Source organism: Globicephala melas, chromosome 4, assembly GCF_963455315.2.
Source record: "Globicephala melas chromosome 4, mGloMel1.2, whole genome shotgun sequence".
NCBI classification, from domain to species: Eukaryota; Metazoa; Chordata; class Mammalia; order Artiodactyla; family Delphinidae; genus Globicephala; species Globicephala melas.
The window spans coordinates 97,397,366-97,417,556 of NC_083317.1; positions in this window are offsets into that span (position 1 = coordinate 97,397,366).

Here is a 20,191-nt window from a genome sequence, read left to right on the forward strand (position 1 = left end):
TGTCCTCAACACCCTCTGTGGTCAAATACCTGGCCAGCTGCACTCACTTATTTTACCAGTTTGGAAAACTTAGAAAAGCTCACGTATTCAGAATTTGAGTTTGGAATTTAGGATCTATAGGTGGCTGAAGTCATTAAAAATGTGTTTGTTCTCTGTAAAAAGCTACTTGGAAATATTTAACAAGAGTGAAAAATCTATTAACAACTTTTGATATAATAATTGCACTTTGGGAATAATAATTGCACTTTCTTTCTTCAAAGAAACCTGCATGTATCTCTTAAACCCCCATCCTTCTTCCTACTCCAGCCAAAAGGAACAACACATGCTCACTCAAAAATAGCAAGAAGCAGGGGGAAAACATCTACATGTCCCACAGTTTATGAATAGCTAGATAAACTAAAGCACAGAAGAGACTTCCACGCAGTTATTACAAATGAAAGTAGACGGTGTTCCTGGATTGATGAGAATGTGAAAAAGTGATTAACGAGAAAAGTGTCAGGTCATGCCAACTACTTAAAGGTCTGGGGCTTTATACTGACAGAGGTGAGACAAATGAGGAATGATGGTGACCGAGTTCAATACGTATGAAATATATTTCACACAAAGGTGTTTACAATCATAATAAAAATCTCTAAAAGGAGGTACCCGTGCCTTTCCTTACATTATTTAGAAGATTGACCCGTACGACTAGGAAAGTGGTTATGACCACTTGCTTCTTGAAGATCTTTCAGACCATACAGCCCCTTTCTTAGTTCATTCACTGTTTCAACACCCTGAGGATCAAGAACTTCCTCCATGCATCAAATCAAAAGCTCTCGAGTTCCCTGAAAGCATACTTTCTCTTAAAATTTGAAAGGGTGGAACAACTGATCTACACTTATATAAAAATATTACTTATGTTTAAAGCCAGTAGTCAAATTCTAACATTCTATGCCCCTAAAAGTCAGTGAGTCAGGAATGTCTATTGATTAAAGTCATAGGCTTGGGAATAAGTCAGAACTGGATTTAAATCCTACCTCGAAACCCAAGCCATTTATCCTTTCTGGTTCTCAGCCATCCTGTCAATGAACAGGGTGGGTAGTGATTCTGGTCACATTAGGAACGCTGGGAGTGTGAATGTGCTAATAAACAGGAAGGGCGTCGTTTAGTTTCTAGCCTATACAACAAGTATAGCGCTATCTATTATCTTTATTAAAATCATTCAAGCTATAGCTTTGTTTTCCCTTAGCATTCTGATATAAGTCTCAGTTTCCTCTCTGTAATATCTTTCTCTTCTTAGAACCCTCTCGGGATTTTTCTGCCTTCTTCTTTCAAAGTCTGACTTTCGCTATGTGGTGGTAAAGCATTCTGCAGTATCAGCTTCCAACAGGTTTGGCACCCTAAAAAGTGAGGCAAAGACGCCATAATAATAGTTGTTATGATCAAGGCAGGAAAGAATTTACTCTAACCTTCAGCGATCTGTCCTATAGTCACCATAAACTACTCTAAAGTCTACCAAAAAAAAAAAAAAAATCTAGACACTGAAAACTATGTAAGAAAAAGAGCTTCTCAGTAGGGGCTCATTATCATCACATTAACAAATCAAGTAAGCTATAATTTTGCCCCCATACATCGCATACCTTCTAAACCTTTTGAAAGAAAATCTGATGCAAGTACGAAAAGATAGAAGCATGAAATTGTCCCATTAAATTCCCTTTTACTTATTTATTTACCATTTATCATTCAAAGCCTATTTTTAAGGAAACTGACAGCATAACATTTTTTCTTTAATGTTTTAAGAAGTAACATGTATTACTTTGCATCTGATCTTAAAAAAAAATTAATGCATCAGTTTTTCTTCTGTTTTAAGAAAAACTGAATGATTGCACAGACTCCAGTGGAAGTTAAAGTGACAAGAATATACTTGTGACATTTCCCATCACTAAAAAGAGTGAGGAGACCCAAGGCTCTTTGGAGGTAAATATGCTTCTGACTCATGTTCAGTTGGAGGTATCAGAGATTTTCTTTCAAATGGAAATGTACATCCACTTAAATTTTTAAATGATAAGAAGGAGAACAAAAAGGGGATTCTGATTATTTTTAGTCTTCAGTTGTATTTTATTTATTTTTATTCCAGTTTTATTGAGATATAATTGACATACAGCACTGTATAAGTTTAAGGTGAACAGCATAACGATTTGATTTATATACATCATGAAATGATTATGATTAGTGATAGTTTAGTGAACATCCATCATCTCATATAGGTATAAAATTAAAGAAATAGAAAAAAAATTTTTCCTTGAGATGAAAACTCTTAGGATTTACTCTCAACAACTTTCATATATAACATTCAGCAGTGTTCATTATAATTAACACATACATTACATCCCTAGTACTTATTTATCTTATAACTGGAAGTTTGTGCCTTTGATTTTTCAATTGTGTTTTTTTGTTTGTTTTTTGTTTGTTTTTTTGCGGTACGCGGGCCTCTCACTGTTGTGGCCTCTCCTGTTGCGGAGCACAGGTTCCGCGGCATGTGGGATCCTCCCGGACCGGGGCACGAACCCGTGTCCCCTGCATCAGCAGGCGGACTCTCAACCACTGCGCCACCAGGGAGGCCCCTCAATTGTGTTTTTAATAGTTTATACTCCATAGAGATTTTAGTAGAAAAATTTTTAGAAGGTTAATATGAGGTTTGTTACATTTGGGAGTGGGAGTGGGAGTGGGGGTAAGTATGTCCTCCTAAGTATTAGTAGTATTCACATCCAAATACAGCCTTAGAGGAGGTAAAATTATACTTATTCCTACTAAGAATAAGAAACATGATAGGATGTTTTTAAACTACATGAAACCAGCTCCATTTGATTCATAAACCAACAATACATTTGTTCTATGACTGTGGAAAATAAGTGACAGATTTATTTTTGTCTATTGAAAAAAAATAATAAAGGAGGGAGAATGAGTGCCATCTTGTGGACAGACCTACAGCTACCACATCCAAGTTATCTGTGTCCTAAGCTTTTCCTTCTTTTGTTTTTTCCATACAAAGCTTCCATCCACCCTGCTCTTTTCTTAGTATAAAATAAACACTTTATTTTTCCAGCGGAAAGGGTACTGTGGGTTGGATCATGCTTGGAAAAATCAACACTGCAGTCCAGACAATATTAAGAAAGAAGTCCTGGTTGGGATTCTGGGGCATTCAGAGGGATGTACAGACATTTTATAACCTTGTATATGATTGCCTGAGGAGGAATATTCATTTAAAAAAGGGCAGGTCCTAAAGGTGACCAAACAACTCATGTATGTGGTGATCTGGGTCCCTCTAGAATTTCATCTGTTCTGTTGAGGCAGCTTACTATATTCAGCATTTCCAAATTTCATAATTAATCGTTCATCATACCAATGAATTCAAAGTTCCATTTGTTTATTTTATATTGGATATATTTAACTTGACACCTTCATTAGAAAAGAGTTTACTTTCAGTATATTTTAAAAGATCAACTGCTAAATAATACAGGAATAATAATAATCACTCTGTGAATTATACTGGTAGCAGTACTAGTGATAGTAATTATAGCAGCTATGATTTATTGAATACAGCATGACAAGAACTTTAGATATGATATAGAACTTCCTTAACAACACTGCAAGGTATATATCACATTATTAAGCAAACTGGTCAAGATCACAGAGCCAGTAGTAGCCAAGTTGGAATCTGAATCAAAACTCACAACTTCCCTCAACACCAAATTTACTCTCAGGTCTGAAAGTAACAGCACTCACAAACAACCATCTTGAAAAACAGAAGCCTTCCAAAATATGGCCTTAAATCCCATTTTAATTATTCTGGCTATGTACCATTTTCCCAACATCTCAGCCAGGACTAGAATTATGAAAATCACTGTATGCTCCACTGAAAAACAGTTTCATTAGCATAGAATGCAATCCAGCTATTCATCGGTGGGGGGACAAAAGTTACCCTCGATTGTAAAAGCTTATTAACTAGAGATTGCTTGTCAGTTGACTATCTCTATTCAACATTAGATAGCTCATTAACTATGAACCAGGAAGCGACTCAATATTAACATCTGCCTCAAAGCAGAATTTTCGCAGGTTTCAAGTTCTGTATCTGACCATAATATTTTTTTTTAGAATGGAAACATTTTCTCTTTAAATAAAAACAAACTAAAAACTCAATAACATAAATTGAAAATAATTCTAATTATTAAAAAATAATTCTAATTCTTTCACTTTTGCCAGAAGTGGATGTGAAGACTTGGTTTTGTTGATGTTGTTGTCATTGTGTCTTTTTTGTTTGTTTTGGTCCCAATTATCTACCTTAGCAATTTTTAATAATAAATCACATATGTAGGTAATTAGCATAGAAAATTATTAAAATTACAAATATTATTCATAGCAGCAGTATATCTTCTGATGTTTCTTTACGTCAAAGTAAGATAGCGAGATTTCATCTGAAAAAATAAAATCTGTATATTCCAGGGAAATGTTTATCTAAAAACAAACATAATTTTCCATCCTTTTGGGCTTCCTCTATTTGTCTCAGGTATAGATTTCAATAAAGGCAAATTAGATAATACATTTTTGATTCATCCTCCTTTTATTTTTACTGTTTAGTGTCTGACCATTTAAATAATTCAGGGGTCCCTTTGGGCTGCATTTTCCTCACCTGATTGATAGTGATCTTTAAAATTTTAGAGCAATGGTTTTCAACTTGTGAGTTTCAGACCAGTGTAGATATGCTGAGTGATTACAAAGAGTTTGGGAATTCTTATGGGTAAAATTTTGTGTAGCTTGAATTAGGTCATACACTCTCATATATATACATAGAAATACATTCTTTATCAAATGTATCTGTTGCTTTTGATTAATTCAGAGGACGTTCATTTATAGTTTATTGGCCTCATCACTGTCATTTTTCTGTATATTCTTAGTTACACGAGATGAAGCATGCAACCATCATAGATGGGGTCAGGTTGGGAAACACTGTCCAGAGGTGACAGAGCTGCTTTTTCCCTGGTGGTCATCATCTCAATGTCACTCAGAACAAAGAGGTGCATGGAGCTGTCCAGGTGTAGCTTGATAAAGAGCACAGACAATGAAGAGGAATGTCATGTGTCAAAAACTAGCGGTGGCCCTTGCCTGATTCATTACTTTTCTATTTCCCCTTCTAAGATGATCTGAAGGTCCACCCAGATCAAATGTCACAACTGTAGCTAACTGAATGTGGTAGTCATTATGGATAAAAATGCCCAATATTTTTTCTATTGCTTTCACACAATGCCCAAAACTAACCTTTGGAAACTTTTCCTAAGGAAGAAAAGAAAAACTTCTCCATTACCCTCAGCCTCCTCCTCTTCACCCTTTTTTTTTTTTGAAACCATGGACTTTGGGTTGTTTTTGCCCATTATTCAGGGAATGATCAGTGAGAAAGTGCAGGAGGGACCAGAGCAGCCGCTGCTCTTTGGTGTGGGTCAGGAAGGCAGAGCTCTGCAGCCCGGCATCCTTAGCACAGAGGTGCAGAGACCACTGAGCCGTCCTGCTACAATGTGCAAGTTCAAAAAGAATAATTTCAATGTAAAAGTTCAGTTGGTTGCTCTGTAGTGAAATAAATTATTTCAGCTGTTACATTTTTGAAGTTACTCTATCAGAATTTTAAATCCTTTTCCATACAACCCCTAAGGGCGTGTGAGCTGAACCAAGCTTCCTTTCTATTTTATGATTTCTAGGCTGACGGGAGTTCACAGCAAAAATAACTTCCGAACATCAGTCAGGCTCTGTCCATCTGCTCTTTTATTCAACATGCTTCCTTTTCATTGTGATAACATACTCTTTTTTACATTTAAAACATGACATTCAATACAAATCATTTGTTAAGAAGAACTTCATATGAAAAGCAAACCTTATCAAATGCAGGAAAATTAATAGAAACCATGAAGGCAAAAATGAAAGAGCATAATATAGATTCAGTAGAATTATCTTTTACTGTACTAAAAGGGAATGCAATACAATTCCATGATGCATTTGAGTGCTTCTGTACTCTTATTTTAGACAAAAGTAACTTTAACCAATGTGAAAGGAGGAGGGGTATATTACCAAAAAGAATGATCTGGCATGAAAATGGAAAATACTTTAAAAAGTTCATAAATCTTCATAAGATTTTTCTAGGTGTTTCAAACAATTCCTTGGTTTGATTCTGGAAGGAATTCAAAAGCAAAGTGGTTACTTCTTGAAATGAAGTGTTTTATCAAACTGCAGGTTGCAACATTTTAGTGGGTTGTAAAACCAATTTAGTGACATTAGTTAATGAAATAGAAGAGACCAGATCAAAAAATATAGAACATTGCACATGGCAAAGATGGACCTTTTTTGTTGTTGTTAAGAATGTATATGTGCAAGCTAGCAATATAAAATGTATTAACTTACTGTGTACCAGACCAGACCAAAATGCTTGAAAATTTCACTAGTTCACTAGTACATTTTACATCAACTTAATAGCATACAGCAAGGCAGGTTCTGGTGACAAAACAATACTTACAACTTCTCTCTATATGCTCAGAGGATCATGGTTTGCAAAGTGCTTTAGAATTCTTCTATAGAAATATAATTACAAATCCTGCATAGTGTATATTACTTAATATAAAGGCAATGTGTACAATCCATCAGGGTATTTTTGGAAACAGTCAAGAATCATGACTCTTCACTTTTATTTTAGCTTATATACCTCTGGTTATTAAAAATATAAGTAAGTGTTGCCAACAGACTTAATTAATATCATGTTTGACAATAAAAGGACAAAATACCATCTTTTGAGGGCCATAAGCACACTTCCAATATCTATACATTTTGAATACTAGCCAGGTGTTTCAGCTACATCCAAGAGTCTCTAACTATCTGTAGAAGGAGCCACTTAACAATCAACAGAACATCAGTGTTTTTCACCATGTATGGATTTTTAAGCACTCTGATTTTTGCCATAATTTCTGGTTTAATAACATTAATGATAATATAATATAATATGCAAAATATTAATAATGGTTGCATTTGTTGGGTAACCTAGTATATGACTAGACACTATAAATATATCTCATTTAATTTGCAGAATAATCCTATGAGGTAGATTTATGGCTTCCATTTTATGAGGAAAAAAACTCAGAAAAATTTAATAATTAGTGGAGTGTCCCAGGATTTAAACTCAAAAGCCAATGTATCTTCTCATTGTCTCTCAGGATAAGGAGAAATAACAGAGAAGCTGTTCTTCTTCTTCACATTAATATTCCAGATTTCTTAGTGCTTTAGATGGAAGGATGGAAGGAAGGAAAGAAGGAAGGAAGGAAAGGAAGGAGGAGGAAGGCAAGAAGAAAAGGAATAAATGGATTCAAGTTTAATTTTACAAAACTAAAGTGAAGTGTCAGAACCTGAGATTATGTACTTTTTGTAATAACTCATGAACACAATGAAAATGTACTTTTTAATCACTGTAGCTCTATTTCAAATGTGAATCTTGGTAAACGAGAAGTAACTACACACATGCACGAGATAATAAAATGTTCATTCTTAGTTATCGCTCAGAAGAGAAAACAGGAAAAGGAGAGAGAGAAGGGAGAGAATGATTAAAGAGGAAGGGAAGAGGCGGGTCAAACAGCTGTCTCAACAGTGTTTAGAGGTGACTGAGGACCCCACCTGCTATTCCTTTGCCTGACATCCATCACTCACATGGCCTGACTACCTCAAGAGTAGGGTCATCTGATGTAAGCCGTGAAAGGTAGCCTGGTATAGAGGAGACTGCAGAGGCTGAAAGGTAAGAGAGACCTAGATTCACAATCTTGCTTTGCTCTTTCCTTGCCATGTGACTTCAGGAGAGTTAATTGAGTACAAACTAAAAGCAGTAATAATGTATGAGGAAGTGCCTATCACTGTTTGTGAGCATTCATTGTGTGCCAAACTCGTGGGTCTTATCAATTGAAAAGATTTAACAGCTTACTCCCCTCCAACAATATATTAACTTCTAATATCTAAAGATTAGTCAATTTCAACTTATTAAACAGTATTTTCTATACTTTTCTTAAGCCTACCTTACTGTCATTGTATTTGTCAATCTAAGTACCACCCATATTATGGTGTTATTAATATTTTTCTTTAAATCAATATTACTTTTACTATGAGTTATGTTTTTACTATAAATGGGAAGTCTAAAATAAAGGTGTAACCACTGAAATTAAAACAACTTATTCATCCACATTACTGCCTTAAATAATGAAGAGCCACACTTGGAGAAATTATATTTTAACAGACACAGAGAGAAAAGCCTTGAAGGCATTAGAAAAGCACAGTTTCAGCAAATAGTAGTGGAACAACTGGATGTAGACAGGCAAAAGAATGAAGTTGGACCCCTACCTCATGCCATATGCAAAAATTAATTCAAAATGGATTAAAGACCTAAACGTAAGAGCTAAAACTATAAAATTCTTGGTGGAAAACATAGGTGTAAATCTTCATGACCTTGGACTAGGCAATGGTTCTTCAGACCTGACACCAAAAGCATAAGCTACCAAAGAAAACATAAACAAATAGGAACTCATCATGGGTAAAAACTTTTGTACATCAAAGGACACTTAGAAAAAAAGTGAAAAAACCCACAGAACAGGAGAAACTATTTGCAAATCATGTATCTAATGAGGGTCTAATATTTGGAATATATAAAGAGCATTTACAACTCAACAGTAAAAAGACAAATAACCCAATTTTAAAACGGGCAAAGAATTTGAATAGACATTTCTCCAAATAAGAAACACAAATGGGGACTTGCCTGGTGGTCCAGTGGTTAAGAATCCACCTTCCAATGCAGGGGATGGAGGTTCCATCCCTGGTCAGGGAACTAAGATCTCACATGCCATGGGGCAACTAAGCCTGAGTGCTGCAACTACTGAGCATGTGAGCCACAACTAGAGAGCCCACATGCCACAACTACGAAGCCCATGCGCTCTGGAGCCCACGCACCACAACTAGAGAGACCACACGGCACAACTACTGAGCCCATGCACCACAACTAGAGAGAAGCCCGCGCACTGCAGCAGAGGATCCTGCATGCCACAATGAAGATCCCAACAAAGATCCTGTGTGCCACAACTAAGACCCGACAGCCAAAAATAAATAAATAAATAGATAAATACTGTTTAAAGAAGAAATGCAAATGGCCAATAAACACATGAAAAGATGGTCAACATCATTAGTCAGTCATTAAGAAAGGTAAATCAAAACTACAATGAGATATCACCTCATACCCACTATGATGGCTATAATATTTTTTTAAAAGTGGAGATAACTTTTGATATGAATGTGGAGATTCAAGCATTTCATACATTGCTGATGGGAATGAAAAATGATGCAACTACTATGGAAAATCAGTTCCTTAAAAAGTTAAACATAGTTATCATATGACCCAGCAATTCTACAACTAGGCATCTTCCCAAGAGAAATAAAAACATATGTTCTCAAGAAACCTTGTACACATATTTTCGTAGCAGCATTATTCACAATAGCCAAAAAGTGGAAAAACCCAAGTGACCATCACTGATGAATGGATAAAATGTCCATTAACTAATAAATGAATAAACAAAATGTGGTATAGTCTTACAATGGAATTATTCAGCCATTAAAAAGGCATGAAGTACTGATAAAAGCTAAAATATCGATAAAACTTGAAAACTTTACCCTAACTGAAAGAAGCCAGGGGGGAGAAAAGGTCACATATTGTATGATTCCATTTATATGAATGTCCATACTAGGCAAATCTATAGAGACAGAAAGTAGATTAATAGTTGCCAGGAGCTGGAGGGAGGGGAGAATGGGGAGTGGATATGAATGCGTAGGAGTTTCTTTTGGGGGAGAATAAAAATATTCTGGAATTAGATGGTGATGATGGTTACACAACTGTGCGAATTTACGAAAAGACACTGAATTGCATACTTTAAAATGGTGAATTTTATGGTATGTCAATTATATCTAAGTAAAGAAAAACAGAGCATACTTTGGAAGGTTGGGGTGGGGACAGGAAGAGAATCTTGGAAAAGAAAGTAGTTTGAACACTAGGCTATGGTTTCACTCAGTCACTCAACAAACATTTATGAGCACCTATTATGTGCCAGGCATTTTGATAGTCACTGAAGACACCGAGAGGAGCCAAACTGGCAATTATCATGCAACTTTAGTGTTGCTGTAAACAGTCTGAAATTTTAAAAAGTCACGTTCACTGGACAACACAGATAATTTAAGGAATATGGTAAGAAGGTTCCAAAGATGAACAGTATCTCTACACTAATTTTGCTAGTGAGGTCAATAGGTAAAAATCATGTAAAAAATGTGTACAGTGGAATTATGTCTTGCATATTTCTTTTTAAAAATTCATTATCATATTCTTATATCATCTGCACAATTAACAAAGAAATAAAACAAACCTGCACAATGTCCCTTCCTGGCAGTGCATTCACCTCACTGTGACTTGACTTGTTCCTTCGTCCATGTTGAAAGCCAATGCTCAGAAAGGGAAAGAATCAAGGTCTGATGCTCTTTGACCTTTCTGCTCCATTCCATACATTTTGTAGAATGGCTACTGCTCTTTGGGCACTAAAGATGTAACCTGAAGAAGTCCAGGGTGTAATACAGTATGTGTGTGCATATGCTAACACTCGAGTCTTTTTTCTCAGTTGTCGATTATGAATATTTGTTCCTGGCTTCCTCACATTGACGTTTTTCCATTCATTCATTCATTCATTCATTCATTCATTCATTTTGCGGTACGCGGGCCTCTCACTGCTGTGGCCTCTCCCGTTGCGGAGCACAGGCTCCGGACGCGCAGGCTCAGCGGCCATGGCTCACGGACCCAGCCGCTCCGCGGCACGTGGGATCCTCCCGGACCGGGGCACGAACCCGTGTCCCCTGCATCGGCAGGCGGACTCTCAACCACTGTGCCACCAGGGAAGCCCTCCTTTCCTTCTTAAAGGATATTTCTTAGAGAGTGAAGAAATGGACCATTTTCTTTACTGTTGCACGATGACGAGAACACCCTATTATACTATCAGCATTTAGTTATGCACAGTAATGCAAAGAATCTGTTTTAGCTGCTCAGCAATTGCTCCTGATGATGAAGCTGAACGCTATTGTCCTACAGATAAAAATGTGCTTTCCCCTCAATCCACAAATTCTCCACCATAATGCGTCTATAAAATAGTTCATAAAGGATTATCAGGCAGAAGAGAAAGGCTTTAATGTAGATTTTTTACCAGATGGTTCTGGTTTCCAAAGCCATGTCCAAAGATACTCTAAATTATTACCATCATTGTCACCTTCTTGAGGGATCGTCTATCTACCTGTAGATACTCATTCAATGTTAACTAACAATGAAGGAGACCCTTGAGGCTACAAATGAGGAATAGTCAAACGGCTACATCATGCTAAGAGTAAAGCTAACAAGCACATAAAAATAAAAGCCAAGGTTGAAACTTAGCTTAAACTGCCTGTGTAGTTAACACAACATTCTTGTGGTCTCTGTACCACTAAAAAGCCAGAACAAAATTTAAAAATTAATCCATATCAGATGTAAGCTACTGCCAGATGTGTAAGGCTGTTTGATTAATACAACTAATTTTGTTTTATTCCTCTTCTAAGATTCTTAGATTTCCCTATATCCATCAATTGGGATGGATATAATTGCACTTTTTGCACTTGTAGTGTGGCAAAGCAAGAATAAAATAGATCTCTATCATTCTTTCTTCCTGGCAATGGTATTTACTGTTAAATCATAGGAGAAGAAAGAATATTAAAATAAGGATTGTAGAAGCAGTAGAATGTGTGTCACTGTAAGTCACAGGATCTGAAATCCAGTGGTCAACTCTTAACACTGGTTTTGTTATGAGAACTTAGGCTACCTCCAATCTGGCCTTTTCTCATATATAGAATAGATGAAGTACAAGCATGCCCTCACAAACTTACTAAGACTAATTAGATAAATTATTAGGTGAAAGCATGTTATAAAACAAAAAGAACAAACACATGCTAACTGGTCATAGTAAGTATACAATATAAATAAGGGAAAAAAATCCATCTTCATGCTTTATCCTTTTAATTGTTTGTGGTATGTTAGATGAGAGCAGGGATTTCTGCCTGATTTGTTCATAGCTATATCTGTAGCACCTAGAACATTTCCTGGCACAGAGTAGGAAATCAGTAACAGTTTGCTGATCTAATGAATGAATGAATATGTAATATGTATATTACTTTCCCTTTTGTCTTTTCCTAAAATATATATATCTGATAAAAGTATCATATATTTTTAATTTCTGCTCCATATACATCATAAAAGATTGTGTCATTTAATCTAATCAATTACCTGAAAGCGATAAAAGCACATTTTCAGTACAAAAAGGAGAAATTCAGTACCATGCATAAATCAGTACTGACTGAACGCATGTTACACAGCTACACTAACAAGAAAGGAGAATTTGAAATATTTCTAAAGGTTTTTCTTGATTTACATATTATTTGGACCTCAAAGCAGCAGGCAAGAAGTGACAGAATTTAGTAATATCTGGAATCTCTAAATCTATACTTCATCCCTAAAAAAATGGGCACTGCTTTTTTTTTTTTTTTTTTGACAGCTTATTGGAATCACAAGAGAAGTATAACCAGGGTCAGTAAACTTTTTAAAAATGATATCCTAGGAAAGGGGACATCTGTGAAAAATTTATAACAGCAGACATCTTTCTTGATAAAGGGAAGCAACTTTATTTTAAAATAAGATTTGAAAATATATTAGACATCCCCATGTATCAATCATGATTCAAAGGAGTTTTTTACATTACCACATTTAAAAATTTCGTCAGATAGGCATTCTATTTCCATTTCATATAGGAGTTGACAGAGCAACTAACTTGCCCAAGACCCCATAACTAGAAAGCAGTAGAGGCACATTTGAATCCAGGACTCTGACTCTACCTCCCATACCCCTTCCTCTGCATCTCTCCTGCCTATTTATTCTTGGAGAACCAGCGCAAGTCACCAAGTAACTTCCAGCATGGAAAATATCCCATGGCCAGGCAAGTTAGGAAGCTTAGATGGATATCATGAATTTTATTGGCCAGTGGGGATCCTGGCTGATTTTGGAGCCATAAACAGCTAGATGGGGAAAATACAGTGCATAAACTTGCTCTAGGGACACAGATTAATGGACAGTAGCTGCAGGTGATCTTAAATGCAGTTACGATGCTTCTCAAATTGCCCCTGGCCCGGTACGGACTCATCCAACTCCTAGGATACGGAATTGTCCAGTTATCAGGGAAAAAAGAATTACCAAAACAGGAGCAAGTAATTTTAAAATTAAGTGCTCTAAGAAATTGAGAGCAGCTTCAGGCCCTTCATCTGAGTAGCTGAATAACAAAGCTCAAGACTTTAAGCCAGGAATTTTGGGAGGGAAGTTAGGTGTGTATCCATGTACGTACAAGATATATACAAACACACTTCATTAGCCTACAGTTGAAGCAGAGAGAGAAATGGAGGGTCACAGGAGGTAGTAATGTAGGAAATTTTTAAAAAGTTATCTGTAGGGCTTCCCTGGTGGCACAGTGGTTGAGAGTCCGCCTGCCAATGCAGGGGACACGGGTTCGTGCCCTGGTCCGGGAAGATCCCACATGCGTGGAGCGGCTGGGCCCGTGAGCCATGGCCACTGAGCCTGCGCGTCTGGAGCCTGTGCTCCGCAACGGGAGAGGCCACAGCAGTGAGAGGCCCGCGTACCGCAAAAAAAAAAAAAAAAAGTTATCTGTAGACAGGAGCAGTGATACATAGCCAGGAAGCAAGGAACCCTCTCTGCGCAACAAAAGGGACCCAGTGAATGAGGAGAAAAGTGGTGAGAAAGGCTTATTGTGCCATTGTTTCTGATGGTGAATTTAACCCTCATTGCTGGGGCTGGGAGGGTAAGAAGAAGGACCCAAAAAAAGGATAACTTCAGCCTCCATACAACACCTTTGAGATCCAGAAGTAGTTAATAGTCACCTCTGCTCCATGGGCCTGTGGGAATATTCCTGGGTTTCCAAGAACCTCTTTGGCAGGCAGGCAGGCAGTCTGTACAAAATCCCGTACTGGCAGTCAGTTACTCCTTGGCTCAATCTACGAGGTCTTGAGCTCTCTCTGGCACCCTCAGAGATGCTATTGTCTAAGGAGGTAGAAATATAGAGCAATAAAAAGAGCCTGAAAACTGGCCAGACTAGAGTTTAGATCCTGGCTCCTGCATTTAGATCTCACTTTTGCTGTATGACCCGAGCCACTTCCTTGAGCCTCAGAATCCGCCATGTTAGAATGCTGATGACACGTGTACCTCTGGGGGTCATGAATACTAAGAAGATAATGCCTGTCAAGTGTGTGACACTATATCTTCTCACGCAAGTTAGATGTTCCATACGTGACAACAACAAAATCGTCTTCACCACCATTATTATGAACTATCAGTAGATTTCAGCCTTGGCTGCATTTTACAACTACATGGAGGAGAGGGTCTAAATAATACCAATGACTTGGCACCAACCCAGATTACTTGGGTGGAAATCTGGGGCCCAGGCATGTTTCATTTTAAAGTCCCCCAGGTGACTCTAACATTCAGCTTTGGCTGAGAACTACTGATCCATCATGAGTCAATTCCTTGACTCGTTTCTACAGCGGCTCTTACTCTCTCTGGAACGACCCGCCTTTAAAGCTGACAAGGGCATCGTTCTGTACTCAGATGGATTTAAGATGAGTTTCTGAAATTTGAGCTTCAAGCTTCCTCACTTCCATGAGCCCATTCTAAGGCCCTGGGTCTAATTTTGTATTCATAATTTTGTATTATTTTTATTAAATATGGTTTCCTTCATTGGATTAGTTTTGAGCTCCATGAAAGCCAAATCCCTAAAACTTTGTTCAACTTTTCTTGACATGAACAACCAGCAGAGGACCACAAATGCTTAGCTTGTGCCTGGATTGAATCTGCTGTTCAAACTTGGCATTGATTGTACTATTTGTTGGCCCTCTCTGAATATCTGAAGAGTTGGCGTTACCTTGAATTCCTATTAACTATCATTAAGTCCTTTGTCCCTTAAAATTGACTCTTCTAGTCTTTCTATTTTTAGCCTGTCAAAGAGCTGGCCCAGCTGGACAAACTACCTCAACCACCAGCTGAGAGATGACCTGACTAGTCCATATTTGTACATTATATACATACGAATATGAGAAAATCTGGAAGATATTTGTAGCAAGCTGACTATTATTTCTGGTCTCTTTCTAGAACTCAGAGTAAAAATTAACATTTCCTAAAAGTAACGCTACTCATTGACCTCCAGTCCAGTCTCTTATTTTCTTATCTAATAAAAATAACCATGTTTTTAAATTTTTATGAGAAATTTTCTTTCACTATCTACCCAGAATCAAAACAGCCCTATTTCTCTCAATCTTCCATTCCCTAAAAGCTTAATTATCTTGTTGTCCATTAGTGTTCTTGAAAGAAACTTTTACCTCAAATGAATTACATCAACTATTCACTTGATTCATAAATGCGATTTTGAATGAGGCACTGTTCTTACTATGCTATTAGAATTTCGGGTTTGTCTCTCTACATAAAGTGGTATGTTTTTCAGTATGATCCTCCTAGAAGAAAAAAATAAAACCTCACGACCTAAAATATTCTGTTATTTCAAAGGCTGACAGTTCAATTCTCTGTTGAGAGATGTAGGGTCAAGCTGCACGAGTTAAAGTAGCAGATTTCAGCCCAGTGTAATTTGGTAAGGATGGAGGGAAAAAGGAGCAGCAAATCATTCCCTCCCGTAGGGACACACATGTCTACTGATGCCTTGAACTGTGTTTTTCTTCAAGGAGATAAATATCCATTGGATGAGGGTATCATTTTACATTAGAAACAAAAATTAATAAGTAGAAAGTAGGGAATTTAAGGAATGGGACCCCACGTTGGGAAGGTAGAAGGTTTGGAAAGGTCAGGAAAGGTTTAGAAGCTGGCCTCAGGTGCCCTGGAGAAGACAGCATTGGGAAAGCCAGGGAGCATATCACATTAGATTGTGGTTTGGCACAGTGTGACTGCAAATATTTTCGTATTTCTTCTCTTTGGAACAGAAACGAATTTTGAGGGAATTGTTAAGAAATAGGCAGTAATTTCAAAACTACAAAACTTTAAAAATAGATGTTTTTAGGTAATTTCCAAAATGTCACTTTAAGCAGATGGCTGTTTTTGTTTTTTAGTTTTTTGGTTTGTTTTTTACTAAATCATCATCCTGGGTTTAAACTATTGACATCATACTAATCCAGACAGCAAATATTCCTGTTACTTCATTAGGAATCTTTATCATTTAGCAATAAGGAAATCAGAGCTAAACCTTGAAAAATAAAATGAAAACATTTACCAATTCCAACGAATCATCTCTCCCACCTTCTTTTTTTCTCAGTATATATTTTTAAAAATTATTTCATATTTTTAGTATTTTTGTTTCATCTGTTATCTTCTTTGACCATCCCTTAGTTAAGAGTGTTGTTTTTCCTTGACTTAAAAGGTTTTCAATACCCTGGGGAACCACTAAATGTCACAGAGAGTATCTGTTCATCTATACCTAATAGAAATGTGGCTGCATCTTACAGGAAATGGCACTCTGAGTTTTGCTGAGTCTTGATGAAATTTTCTAAGTTATTTAATTTGCAAATAAATGTTTTCATCTACCTTGAAAGGCCTAATTGATACAGCTTCAGCATTAGCTCAGTGAAAATAGGACTATTTTTGCAAATTTTCCTTTTGTAGCTCTTTGCTGTTTACCACCAGGTAACAAAATTATGCGCTTACATGGGGAAGTAGCTTAAATATGGTGCCAGCTGTGGCATATGATTGCCTCGGGCAGTTAGAAGTGTCTCCACGGATACCTCTGAGAGAGAAAATCATCACTCAATCTAACCATAAAAGCTACAGAGAGACAAAAATCAATCAACCTTAAAGAATAAAGAAAAATATGTTTCATAAATATACAGTGGAAGCTATACATTAATGATAGGTACATATTTATTTCCTAGACTTATAGTTTAGCATATCTCCAAATAACATGCATTTAACATTTGTATATACATATGACGTGTATATACATACGATGCGTTTAACGTGTATATACATATGTGTATATACCTAAGTGTTAAGCAATAACAAACATCCTAATACCCAGGCACAAAACAATTATTAAATAAAAAATAGAATTTTATATTTTAAATCCTTTTGCAGATGAGAATAACAAACTTGGAGGCAAAGCAAAGTTCGTGCTTAAATGCATATCATTACAGCACACTGTGTGTGAGTCTGCATTTTAATAAGATCACTGAAGACTCAGAAATGTTTTGCAAATTGGCTCCAGTCTACAGATCGTTAAAATGTTTGGTCATATTTGCTTTACTCTATGTACCCGGGTACCGTTTCAACTTTTTAGGTGTTTGCCTCTGTTTTTCTCCAAAGGTTACAGATTTCGGAGTTTTGAAAATTAGAAAGATTTAAAGATAAACTTTCATTACTATCACCTTGTAAATCATAACTCAGCTCCCAAAAAATAATTTAGAACCTAAGTAAAACGTACTAACTTGTTCCAAATCCATACTTCCACAATATCTAATTTCAATGATACCCCATTCCCCATTTTATTCTTTGCATTGGATAAAGTGATACACTCCTCAAGATATTTTCTGTAATTTAAGAATGTTAAAAATGCAAAAAATCAGAACCACTACATGCTCTTAATCTTGAGAAAAGCAATCATATTACATAATAAAAAGTCATCCTTAGAAGACCAATGTCAAGGAGGAAGGGAAATACATGCATGCAAACATACATACATACTTACATGCATACATAATACACATATTTAGGGGTGGTAGAAATTTGGGCAGGTAATTTCTTTCCCTCTATCACAAAACCCAGGCTTGGTTTCCTGCTTATCAGCTATTAAATAAACAAGCAACATCAATAAAAACAGAACAGATGATTATTTTCAGCTAGAATTAACCCTCCTTCCTACTTCTCAGAGTTATCTAGAAAGGTGTGACAACCATGCTCGAGATACCACATCAGAATGATCTGTTCTCATGATGATAGACTAGGTCCTAGAACAGGAATTATATCAAGCATGATAAAATCTGCTCTCAAAAGCACTTCTAAAGGCAGGTTGTGCCCCCCCTTGTGATCTTCATATGAAGCTGAAAGAGGAAAATGAGTTGAGGATGCAGAGGTACAAGATCCATATATGAGTTTTATTGCCCTAAAATATATATTTTATAAGTGACCTTTCATGGGCTCTGAAAGGGGTGCTCATTCCTTATTTATGGAGAAGAAAAGGCACATTAAATTGAAAACCCTCTTCCCTAAAGAAATAGTTTCTTGGTTTCAATAAGGTCACAACAAAACTAATAGTGAAAATATTCCCACTAAATTTACAAACTTAAAGGAAACTCATACAAAACTTAAGTGAATGTGTCCATAATTTTCAGCAATTAGAAATAGTTACTTCTTACTAAGAGCAATGGAAATGTATCAATCATACTTGAGGGAACTTCACTACTGTGGTTAGTATTGCTTACTCGTTATGATCAGCATTAGGCACTCTTGCAGGTTTCTCTCATTCCATACTTCCATTTCTATTAAATTCAGTTAATTGGTGATAACCTTTCTTCCGAAAGGTACACAAGATTTATCGTTTGGGTATTCCTCTGATCTACACTTCCAACCCACCTGCCTCTGCAATTACCCCTGCCGTTCTCAGTGCCTCACAGTTCATGGGAGAAAAACATGGATGCAACAGAGCAGAAACACTTTCACCTTCTCATCGCTAAACCTGCCAGTCTCTCTGCATCTGTATGCACATTCTTTGCACTCCTGGTCTGGAAGACACATCCTGGCCCTGCTCAGATGGAAGTCTGCTCTCTTCACTTGAGCCTGGGTTCTCCACCCAATACACCTCTTGGGGACATCACTCCGTCAATTACCCCCTTCTCTCCTGCATCTTCATTTGTTCTCTTTCAGCTGGAGTATTTCCGTGAGCATACAAACTTCGCTAAGGTCTTTTTCTTAGAAAATCCATTTCTGGTCTCCTCATTCCTTCCTTCTCGACCACTGCCCTTCTCTGCTCACTTTCTCAGTAAAACTTATCAAAAGAGTGGTTCACTGGAGTTTGCATTTTATTGTCTCCCATTCACTCTTCCATAATCGGGTTTCAGTCCCCTCTCCTCCACTGAACTGCTTTTACCAAGCCTACCAGTGACATTCTTTTTTTTTTTTTTTTTTTTTTTTTTTTTTTGCGGTACGCGGGCCTCTCACTGTTGTGGCCTCTCCCGTTGCGGAGCACAGGCTCCAGACGCACAGGCTCAGCGGCCATGACTCATGGGCCCAGCCGCTCCGCGGTATGTGGGATCTTCCCGGACCGGGGCACGAACCTGTGTCCCCTGCATCGGCAGGCGGACTCTCAACCACTGAGCCACCAGGGAAGTCCTACCAGGGACATTCTTATAAACTTTTTTTTCTTATAGGTTTCTGTGACAGTGCCCTCTTCTGGTTTTCCATTGAGTTCAGTATGTAATGAAAAGTCGTTCTGTGACACACCTACACCAAAGGGTGTGCATAGGTCTTTTCTGGACTCTTTTCTTCCAGAGCTCTACAAGACAGGCTCCCCCTGAGCCCTATTCTTTCTTTTTTTATTCTCTCTCTGGAGGTGATGCCAGCCATAGTATTAATTAATAGCTATCCATCGAAGACCCCTGGACTTACAGTTTTGACTCAAACTTCTTTCCTTCATCTCCAGACAAAGCCCAATTAGCATCCTTGACCTCTCTATATGAAAATATTTGGTCTCTTTGTGCAAAACTGTTCTTTCCACAGACTTCCATTTCTTGCTGTACTCTATCAGCTTCCCCCTGCTGCTCAAATGAAAAATCGACATTTCCCTCCCCTCCAGATCCCGCCTAGGAGTAATACCCATTCGATCTGCTTCCAAAAGGTGTTTAGAACCTTTCTTCTCTCCAGCTCCAATACTATCACCTTAGTCCAAGTCACACTCATGTTGTTTCTGCCAACTGCCAGGTCCTCCTAAAGAGCTTCTTCCCGCTCCACCCATGTCCCCTTTAAAATCCATTCTCCTTA